We start from the raw sequence: 12,011 nt of genomic DNA on the forward strand, positions 1-12,011 counted from the left end.
TAAGGTTAGGAAAAAAAAAGAATGTATTGCAGACAATATAGTATATTTTAATAGATCAGTGAGCATGACTTGGCAGGAGAGCAGAAGGTGGGGTGAGTATAAAATGTGGTAACAGAATGAGCTTTTCTTTGGGGGGGGGCAAGGATAACATAAGTTGTAACAACTGACCCAAAACACTTAGACAAAGGGAATGAGGAAGAAGTTAAAAGTTGTTATTCCATGATGATGCATCCTGATTTATTAAGGCTTTGTTAAAAAAGGATCAAGATATGTGAATGGAACAAAGAAATATTGATGTGCTGTACTAAACACTAAACACTGGAGTGGTGGATGCAGTTTGGGGGCAGAGGTGTTTACACAGAATACCATTAAGGAATGGTTAACATAGGATCATCAAAGTGAGTCACAGTCCTTAGCAATGGAGAAAGTACTTCACAATTTTCACACTAATAGGGTAAGAGTGCTTCTGGTCTCATCAAGATTAGCAAGAACCTTTGGTAGAGGTGAAAAGAGCAGACTCAGTGCTGGCAGGCTGAGGTCCACAAATGAAGTTATGACAAAGGTGGTACTGGCCCCCATATAAGCACCATGGACATGAAAAATATGGGGATGGTGTTTACCTGATGGACTATCCACACATTTTGTTAATTTAATGTGGCAGAATGACTTTGGTATGAGGTCATAGGGAAATGTAAAGGCTATCCATGGATTAAGCCTCACTATGAATTAAAATTTGATTGAATGGAGGCAAAAGTATTGGAACGACAGGTGCTAAAAACAACATTGCTTTTGGGAAATTAGGTTGTGTCATATGCCGAAGTATTTTGAGAAACCAAGTAAGCCCTTTAAAAGATACAAGTGGTAATAATCAGATAATTAGAAGGGAGCTACAAAACTGAATTGATAACTGCAAGACAAAAAATTTCAAAGTAGAAATGGGGAAATTTAGGAAGAGAGGTAAACTCTTTTTGTAAGGGCTACTTGTATTTGCCATCAGTGAATACAAAAGTTAATATTTTCAGTATAAGTCACTTTAGGGAAATGTCTCTTTTTTCTTCTGTGCAGTCATTACTGAGCTGATTATTATCTTCATTAATCTTGATTGCATTAAATGCTGGTGGGGGACACAGTCTTCTTCATCAACAGTGGGGGCCACAGAGTTGATGTTACACTTAGATTACATTTTTCTTTTACTTCAAGTGGAAATCAAACTACTGTCGTCCAAATCTGACATGAAATCCATATGAACAAACTCTACAAAAAAATCTAACCCTAACAATAGATTATCTAAATTGCACAACTATTTGAAGCTCAATTTAATATTGAAAGACCAAAAAGAATGAAATAAATTATTGAACTGTAATGGTAGCAGTATAAACACTTTCTAAACACATTAAACTGAAACTATTTCCCAAATCACACTGCATCTATTACTGATAGCATGTAATTTTGTGAGCAAACAAGTCTCCCCTTTTGGTTGGTCAGTAAATCAGGCCTAGTAGCAGTAGGGAAAGTTGCAGTGCATTGCAAGTGTTATGCACCAATCCCCTACCTAATACAGAATTCAAAGTTGTCATGGATGCAGTAGCTAATAGACTGCAAATACATATTATCAGATTTACCACACACTGACCAAACTGATTTTATCCTCACCAAACAGATATACCATAATGCAAAAATAATGTTTTCTATCAATAAGTTGCCTCTAAATAATTTGCAGGTGTTAGTAATTAACCCACATAATAAACATTAATAATTCTAAACTGAGATTTTATTTGTTGCAAGGTAGAGATTTGTGTCAATGTAACTATTCTATTATTTTTTTTTGCAATGGATAGATTTGGAAGATTATCCTAAGTACTTCTACTCATACAGCAAAGGTCACTGCAGAAGTGATCAATATGATAAACATAGTACGGTTGTGTAAGTAAAACTTAACGTAACAGTAGATGTTCAAATGCTCACTGCTTCAGTAGCCAAGCCTTCCCTTCATCCCCCTTCTTTTTTGGTCTGTTTTTTTTTTTTTTTTTTTTTTTTTTTTTTATGGCAGGGTGTAGTTATTGATTTTTTGTTACTCCTTGCATTGTTCGCTCTGGTATCAGTCTCCCTTTTTCTGCTGGCAGGATAGCCCTGAAGAGCTTTGCACTCAAACTTGTGTTTCCATCAGCTCAGTTTATGCTGCTTGACAGTTTGGGCATGTGAAAGGTTCCCTGAAGGGTTGGAAGCTGATTGCCTGTTATATCCTTGGGAGGATATAACCCTTACAGCTAAGGCTAAGGCTACTGCAGCAGTGATCAATATAATGGAACAACTGACTATTTCAGCCTCAGGCAACAAACTTTACAATAGCACTGTTCTGTCACTAGCTTAGAATTCTAATTATATTAGTTTACTGTAGTTTCCATTATAACTATTGAGTTCTGTCTATCATGTTTGTTTTGATTTTCAGACATCAGTAATGTAGATTAAGTAGATAAATAAATACATAGCTCTAGAGCTTTCTTTAGATTAACTAGCAAGCAGGTGACAGACTGAATCCCTGCCAGGGAACATGCTTATGTAGTGTTAATATCTTATAAAACTACAAGATTGCAATCCTTGAGATGTTTCACTGTTTGGAATGTCCTCCTCCCTTGTTCACTAGACTGTGGATAATGAGATGTGGATATCATACATCTGAATTTCCACTAACAGTCAAAGGTCCTATATTACAGAATGTTGTATTGAAGGACATTATCAGATAATGCTATATCAGGTATCAACACAGATTTGCACGTTATGTCTGTGAGTTTGATTATAAGAGGTAACTTGCAATAATTATCTACATAAAACAGATACATAGCTTTCTTCACATGAAACAAATCTTCTTTCTTGACTCAACAGATGACCTGGTGCAAGATATGTGGCACTCCATAAGGCGAAAACACAGCCTTAGAGGGCTCTGACAGTATCCCAGGATGCTTTCTAAATAGTTTGAAACATGACCTATCAGGACTACTTGAGCCACTTTTCAACTATAGCATCAAAGTAGGTTTTGGATCATGAGAATGGAGACTGCAATGGTTATTCCACTTCACAAGGGTGGACAATAAACTGACCTCAGTAACTACAGACCTATTAGTCTTACTAGTCTAATATCAAAGCCATGTAATGAATTATTATGTAAATAATCAACAAAAACATAGGCAACCTTCAGATACTGGCTCCAACCCAGTTCGGTTTTGTTAAGGGAAGATCATATCTAGTAAACTTGGTGGACTTCATTGAGAAGGCCACTAAGGCAATGAATGAGGGGAAAACAGTGCACACTGGCTACCTGGACTTGGCTAAGGCATTGAATACAATACCCCACTTAGTTACTGTTGACAAACTCAACATAACTTGTTACATTACCAGTTGGCTCACAGATAGGACCCAGAAAGTCAAGATGTGTGAAACCACCTTCACTTAGAAACTAGACATGAGCGGGCTACTTCAGGACTCCTTGATGGCACAGCTCCTATTAAGCCGCTACTTCTCGGAGGTAAAGGCCAATGTCAAGGGCCTCTGGCTGACTAAGTTCACAAATGACTGTGAATTGGAAGCTATCGGAGTCCACCCATGAAAGAAACATCTTACAAGAGGGTCTAACACAGAAAAATGACTGGTGACAAAATCATAGATTAAAACTCAATGCTAAAAAATGAATTACAGTGCATTTTGAAAAAACTGCCAGCAAGGCTATTTGCTCTATCAATAAGAAACCCCAAATAGTTGACGCAGTAGTCAGGGAGATGGAAATATATGCAGACAGTAATCTGGTCTTTGACCAACATGTTGCTAATATAGTAAGAAAATCATTCTATGTCATCCAAGTTATAAACAAGGACATGGCATCCAGGTCCAAAGGAAGTCATAGTGCAAATTTATTCGGCCCTTATCAGATCCATCATTGAGTATAATGCCCTCTTCAGCGTGTACATGACCAGACATATGCAACAGCTGGAATGCCCACAAATGTTCCTTACCAGGAGAATCCAGGGTTTAAACACATTCCCTGGGATTCAATAAACTCCTTGCAAGAATAGTTCTATTCCTGCATGGAGTGGTTCATGTCCATGTAGCCACAGCAGCGTGCATTGCATATTCATGAAGGTGCAGGAAATGTGTACAAAGGCACAAATAATGGGGGATAAAGCCCTGAAAAGGGACACATCTTAGATATTGCCTTCACAAACTTAGAAAGTTGATAGAAAACAGGTTATGCATTAGCATGAATTTCCAAAGGATAGAAGTCTGAAAGCAAATGTGTGCCAATATTTCCCTGACAGCAGTCCATGTGGACAAAGGTACAAATAATGGGGGACAAAACACTAAAAATAGGGACACCATGTAAATATTGCCCTCACACACTTAGAAAAGTGGATAGAAAACAGGATATTTTGTATTTAGTATAATTGTTTTTTTATTTAGTTTAACTTTTAATGTAATATCTATAGTTTATAATTATAATACTATAATTTTCTTTTGACCAATGCTACCTCTGTACTGTTATTATACATGTCTTTGTTATACATTGTTAACTTTGTCACTGTTCATGCTTGGAGCTTTTCTCCACGGGCCTCTACTGAAAATGGACATATATCAAGTTAGACTAGCCCGGTCAACAAATGTAAAATAAAAAATAAAAATAAATATTTATTAGCATGAATTTCTGAAGGATAAAAGCCTGAAAGTCAAATGTATGCCAGTATTTCCTGACTGCAGTCCTCAATGACTTGTCAGAATACCACAATACTCACTATATACCATAATAATATAATAATAATATATATATTTTTTCTAGGCTAAAAAATGTTTAAGCATAGCTAAGCAGTGTGCACTTTATGGCCTTCCACTTACCATAGCTTAAACATCCCATAGGAGATAAATACAAATATACAGCTGACAGTTCCCAAGCTGAGATAGTATAGTGGTTAGAGCCCTGGCTTTACATGCAGGCATTCATGGTTCATGTACCAAGACAGACAAGGTATTTTATATGGGAAAGCAGAGTTAACATTATTTTTTTAAACTTAAATTATGTAGCAGCTGTTTTTTGTCAACCAGGGCAGTGCAGCTGGTGTAAAATATAAGTGTGAGTGCATATAACATGAGATACCACCCATGTATACACAAGTGTCTCATACAGTATAGTCACACCCCTTGCCAATGTAAATAAAGCACATAGAGGGATGTCATGTAAGGTAAATCATGTACACTTAATAAATTAAGTCAGTATTCTGATATATTTAAAAAATTTAAAGTGAGCAATGGTTAGCAATGCTCAGCAATGCTTAGCAGGTGTAACCATTGCTAAGACGTGAATGCTAAGCAGCAGGTAGCACAGCTAAGTGGATTTGCGCATTGTTAAACAGTGCTCAACAACTTCTCCTTTAGGCTGTGTTAAAACCGGCTTAGTGGGTTTGCACACTGCTTAGTGGAATTTCCCCTTTTCAAAATGGTCTGATGACAGCAAAGGGCAGGAATATCACACTATTTAAATGGCACAGGCAAGAATACAGCCATAATCTGTTATAGTTCATACGTGCCGATACAATGGCTGATGTAGGAGAGGGAGTGCGCTTTCGGCTGCAGTGCTGGAGCATTCAGGAGTCCAGGGTCATGGCTGGACTCCTAGTAAAAAACCAGAAGGAGAGACTGCTGCAGGGCCAGTTTCAGGGCTCTCAATATAAAGCGGAGGCCTGGAACCATCTTGCACATGACCTCATCAGTGCTTCTGGCATCCCCCAGACTGGTGAGCAGGTATGGCAGCACTATGTTGACCTAAAGCACAGGAAGGAGGTGCTCTTGGACCAGTGGATCCAAGATGGATGGGACCAGAATGCTCCAGTAGTGTGTAAGTATCACTATCAAGTATTTTGTAGCAAATACTAGCCTGAGAATGTGATAGACAGATATGCATAATGTGTGTTTTTCTCCCCTACATCTGCAGCAGAGAGGGCTATGAATGTCGAAGCACATGGTGACAGACTGCTGAGGCTGTGCTGACATGCTGGTGAGTACAAATCTATTTTGCAGTATATTGCTCAAATAGCTAAGAAGGAGTACATTGCTTACTGCTAGTAGGTATACTGTTAATGTGTGAACTGAATAAATAAAAATGTTTGACTGATAATATTGATGTACAATAAAGACCCTTACAAAAAAACTGTTGTGTTTATTCTAGGTTCATAGGTTCATCTTGCCTCACATGGGGGATTTTATTCCACAGCATAGGGAGTTCCAGCACGTATTTATTATATCCGTGTAAGGTTTTAGTTCACTTGCTAGTGGTTTTGGTGTGATTGGATTTTTTTGAGGTGAGCATGTCCATTTAATTCGGGTTGGACATGGCCTTTATATTGTTGTAGACATATATAGAATGCATACAGGTTCTTCACAGCAAATATGGCTGTGACAACATACATTAACTGAGATTCATTTGTGAACAAGCTGTTAAGAGAAACTGTAGATGGTGTAGCTGTAAAACGAGATATAAATTAAATGTGAAATATATACTGCACTAAGCTTTGAACTCTGAATAGTAATATGTAAAGTATAAAAGTGTGTACCATGCAGCATTGCCTTGTGTTAACCTTTGCTTTCCTTGTTGTAGTAATCCAAAGGAGTAATGCACAGTATAATAACTATCTGCCATGCATGCATCACAGGATTACAAGTTTAGACTGTCTAACTAAGAGACTATTAGGCAGAAAACAGGGAAAGAAGAAACAGCAGTTCCCAAGTAGCTCATTGTGATGAGATATAGCTTAGTTGTTAATTTTGCACACCCAGCATGGTTAAAATCCAGGGAGTGGTACTATGATGTGTGCAAATCTACACACAAGGAATCAGGAATAAATGTAAAAACAGTAGGTAGTGTTAACAGATATTTTCCCCACAGGTTTTACAGGTAAGGAAATGTGGCCAGTAGCTGTATGAAGGGTATACTAATAAACTGTGTACAACTGTTCAATTGTTCCGCCACATGCTTGCAAATGACAGCAGGGTACGTAAACACAATATGCACTCTTCCTGAATCATACCTCTCAACTGTACAGATATTCACTGAATGTCCAAATATTTGTCTCAGATTTTTGGTCAATTTTACAAAAAGTAGTGTTGTCATGGCAAATCAGTGGCAAATCATTATAGACTGAAGTTAGAAAATAAAGATAGACATACAGGTGTCAGATGTCATATAGTTCAGAAAAAAACATGCAAATCCAAATCCTGTTATTTTATAAACTTTCTAAGTTTGTAAGAGCAATATCTAAAAACTGTCCATATTTATGGGCCTTTGTCCCACTCTTATGTATGGCTTTGTCCAGATGTCATGCTCTAAGAGGTTGAGAGGTATGCTCCAGATACATTTCTCTCAAGTGTCACACTGTCATGGCTAGTGGTCACTGCTGTAAATAATCCTGGACATAAATAGGAAACCAATTGATGTATGCCAGTAGCACACTCACATAACAGCAGTTCAGGGTACCCCTCCTGTGCCAGATACTTAACTCTGAGATGTACGAGTCCCCTCTAGTCATGTACCCAGAGTTGTCACAGTTTGCCTCATACCATTCCAGGCTGACAGTTTGATAGGTATGGTTGAACTACAGAAGCTATGGGCCATAGGTAGATGTAAAGTGAGGGCAGACCCATAGAGTATTGAGCAGTACTATTGTAGAAAATAGAAGCATAAACAGTTGTTAATGGACTTTTTGTCTCTGTCCCCACCCCTCATTTGCATCAATAATTATTACTCATATACTACGGGTAAGTTGTGCTCCAAACCTAATGTTGGGACTTGTGTTATATTATTGTTAATATGTTTGATAGCTTGCATGTTAACATACGTTGATCAAATACCATTGTTGGTGGCCTGTTGCCATCAAAGTTATTGGCATGCTGTTACGATGAATACTGTTGTTCCATTTATGCATGTGTTCTGTTTGCTATACAACTGTTTCATATCTGTTTTATGGGGTTAATTGGAACACCCATGCATGCTGTTATAACTAACTTTGAAATGTGTTGTTTATGAATAACCAACATATTTCGTAAAACCTCAACACCATAGTGTGTGTGAGAAGGCAGATCCCAGCAGATCTGCCTGTCCCACCTCATCTGGCTGTGTCACCAGGCCCAGCCACATCTGGGACCCAACCTGGATCTCCCTCGTCTGCCTGTCCAGCACCACCTTTGGGTGGAACTGCCTCAGGGGATGGGGCCCACCCTGAGGAGTGAGTGTGGACAGGATCCTTTCACCTGCACTCAGATCCAGGATTTGGTGCACAGCACCCTTCGATCTGAGTTTGGACAACAGCTGTGCCAGATTGAGGGCCGTATGGCACACGTCGAGGGGCAGGCCGTCCCTCCTGTCCAACTCAAAGGACAGCCACCTTTAGGGCCGTGAAGATGCAGTGGTGACTGCCCATGGGTGGGGATCTCAGTCCCACTGTAACCATATGGGGGCCCATGGGCTTCAGATTCCCAAACACCCTTCCCATCAAATGTGTTCATCCCCCCTCATGTGTCATAAACTGCCCCTGTCTGCTGTCTTGTCTGTCTTGTCTGTCTCCCTACCCAACCTACCTCCCCAGACATGCCTATAATCCTTCCCCAACATCACCCCTTATCTTAAAAAATAGAAAAGGACATCTGTCCCAAAAAGAAATATTGCCCCATTCATAGCTGTCAATTTTGCGCACATGTCCACTGGACACATGTAATCCTGTCCAACTGGCTTGACAACACATTTCTGTTGTCCTCACTCTTCTCTCTGGGGTTTGAATGTTCAAATTCACCTCCAAATTATGTACAAATGCACAGACGTTGCTGTATAAGAAATGCACAGCTATGGACCTTCCCTACACCCGGTCTGCACATCCCTAGCTGTCTTTCATATTGTTTTTCTCTCTATGTGCCCCATTTTCACCACTTTCCTATCACCCCTTTTTCTTTTCTTTTAAAGAAATTAGTGCAGGTGTAAGCAGGAGTAAGTGAGTTTGCACGATGCTAAATGAAGCCAACACAGATTAAGCATCTCTATGGATAACCGTGCATTGGCATTGCTTAGCATTGCACAAATCCCTTGTAAACCCACATAAAACTGCTTAAAACTGCTTTAATCACTCTGTCTCTATCAGCCACTGTTCTATCTAGCAAAAAAATAATCAGTCCTGTCAAGTCTCAAATCCAGAACCCTGTACACTATAATCACAGCAATGCACCACTACAGCATTTAAGCTGTAGGGATTTCTGATGCTTTTTCAAACATATCATGCAATAGAGTCATTTAACAGCAGGGAAAAGATTCTGTAGAATCAGTCAGGTTTTGTATATATATATACATATGCACATGTATATCTGTATGGAGATGCATATATATGGAAAATATGTACATATATATATATATATATATATATATATATATATATATATATATATATATATATATATATATATATATATATATATATATATATATATATATATATATATATATATATATATATATATATATATATATATAGAGAGAGAGAGAGAGATACCTATAAATATACGTATATATATATATATATATATATATATATATATATATATATATATATATACACACACACACACACACACACACACACACACACACATATATATATATATATATATATATATATACTCACAACATGTAGTGGAGTTATACCTCAGAACCATACCTCTCAATGTCTTAGTTCAAGAAATCTGACCAAAGGCTGTCAAAATGAGTGGACAATGGGCCAAAACTAGGGACCTATTTTAAATATTGCTCTTATAAATGTAGAAAGTTGCTAGAGTAACAGGGTTTGTTTTAGCAAACATGTTCTGAAGGATGTGAGGTCTGAAACTGAAATGTATGTCATAATTTTACTGACAGACATCCTCAGATCATCACAGTAATTTACCAGAGAATTAAAAATAATGAATCTGTGAAGGAGACCAGAAATATAAATAATAAACCTGGACATTCTGAAACAATCCGAGTCTATATTATATAATTCAAGTTTTACAACTTCGAATACCATATGATCGACACCATATGTTCGAAGTTATAACACTTCGAATATATAAAAAAATAATATAATGAGGAAAATAAAACTTCGAATATGTATATAAAAAAACCTGACACTTTAAAGTAGGGGGGAGCAAGCCCCCCTGCACCCCCCACACCCCCCGCTCTTTAAATATACCAACTCCAAGACCACACTATAATGCCATAAAGGGAAGATTTCCCTTTATTGCACTGTAGTGCGATGTCGGAGTTGGTATATTTAAGGAGCGGGGGGTGTGGGGGGGTGCAACCCCATATGGGGGGTGCAGGGGGGCTTGCCCCTTGCTTTAAAGTGTCATGCAACTTTTTTTATATATTTTTTTTATACATATTCGAACTTTTATAGCTTCGACCATATGGTGTAGATGATATGGTATTCAAAGTTATAAAACTTTGGTTATATAATATAAACCTAACAATCTGGCCAGTTGAGAAGTATGCTCAGAACCCCTTAGTGCAATGAATCTGGACCAAGCCTGACAAAGTGGGGGTAGAATACCATGAAAATAGGGACTTATTTGAAATACTGAAGTAGATAAGCTGGCACAGTTGCTGCAGTAACACCCTCCTGCCTGTTCTAACATATATTGACGGAAATAGCACAAGTCCAACACTCAATTACTTCTCACTAGTTAGTGACTTAAATCCTCACATCATCCCACTGATGTGTCAAAAATACACAACACTTATGGGGGCCAGACAACAGTGCATCCTCCAAATATCTGGACACAGCATTACATTAAGGAAACCACACTGAGCTGCTAAGCATTTCACCAAGCACTGTCCAAACTACAGTCAGACTGACACAACACTAACCCACATCCACTATGGGGAATTACACACGTATTTGCAAATGTACCAGGCACTACAGGGATGTAACAGCACTGAAAAACAGACATCAGTGTGAAAAGTGCATACCCACAACCCATTCACCACAGTCACAGTGACATACCGGTGAGCCAAATGAACAGTAGAGTATAAGGACTGTGTGAACAAAAACATCATATTTGCCACTCGCACAGTACCCCTACATATACTGGCCCAATTCACAATGTAGTATGATTTCTGACCATGGTACGGGACATGTCTCAGTTTGCCTCTACAAACATGTACAGCCGACAGACCACCAGAAACTGGAGAAGCATGCACAGTCTGATAGAAAAGGAGCCCTAACACTTACATCTACCCCCCACCCTAGACAGGCCAAATAACATTTGCACACTACACTGCTACGCAATTCTGACAGTCTGTCAAGAATTGCCAGAAATACATAGACCTCTCAACTGTACAGAGTCCCACAGAATGTCCAGACTTTGTTCTCATATATAAGACCTCTTCCACATAACATGTCTGGCATTGTGATACATCACTTGGATGATATGAGAAATGAAGGCACTAAATAATGATATACCATACCTATCAACCTCTTACTGCATGATATCTGGACAATGCCTGACATACTTATGGGGCAGAGGCCCAAAAACAGGGGCATATTTGAAATATTGCTGTTATAAAGTGAGAAAGTTGCTGGTGTAACAGGATTTGTTGTAACATATCTTTTCTGAGGGATATGAAGTCAGAAACACAAATGGATGTTACCATTTACTGACTGCAATCTCCAGAGGATGTTACTGATTTTCCAAAGACAAAAAAATGTCTGAGGAACACATCAAACGTAAAAGTCCAAACTCTGGCCAATCTGTGGGTAGTCCTACAACTGAGAGTTATGTCAACCACATGACACTGTCAGACTTAAAATCATGCAGAAAATCCATGTCCACACAAACCCTGTTAGACTAGCATTAATTCAACTGTATAACACCAATACTTACATTCTGTACCAATGTCTGGAACATTCTCCCCCATTTTGTTGGGCTGTCTCCACAGTTTTTATTGTAAGAGC

Source organism: Protopterus annectens, chromosome 6.part0 (genome assembly GCF_019279795.1).
Source record: "Protopterus annectens isolate FY-2018-M chromosome 6.part0, PAN1.0, whole genome shotgun sequence".
NCBI lineage: Eukaryota > Metazoa > Chordata > Ceratodontiformes > Protopteridae > Protopterus > Protopterus annectens.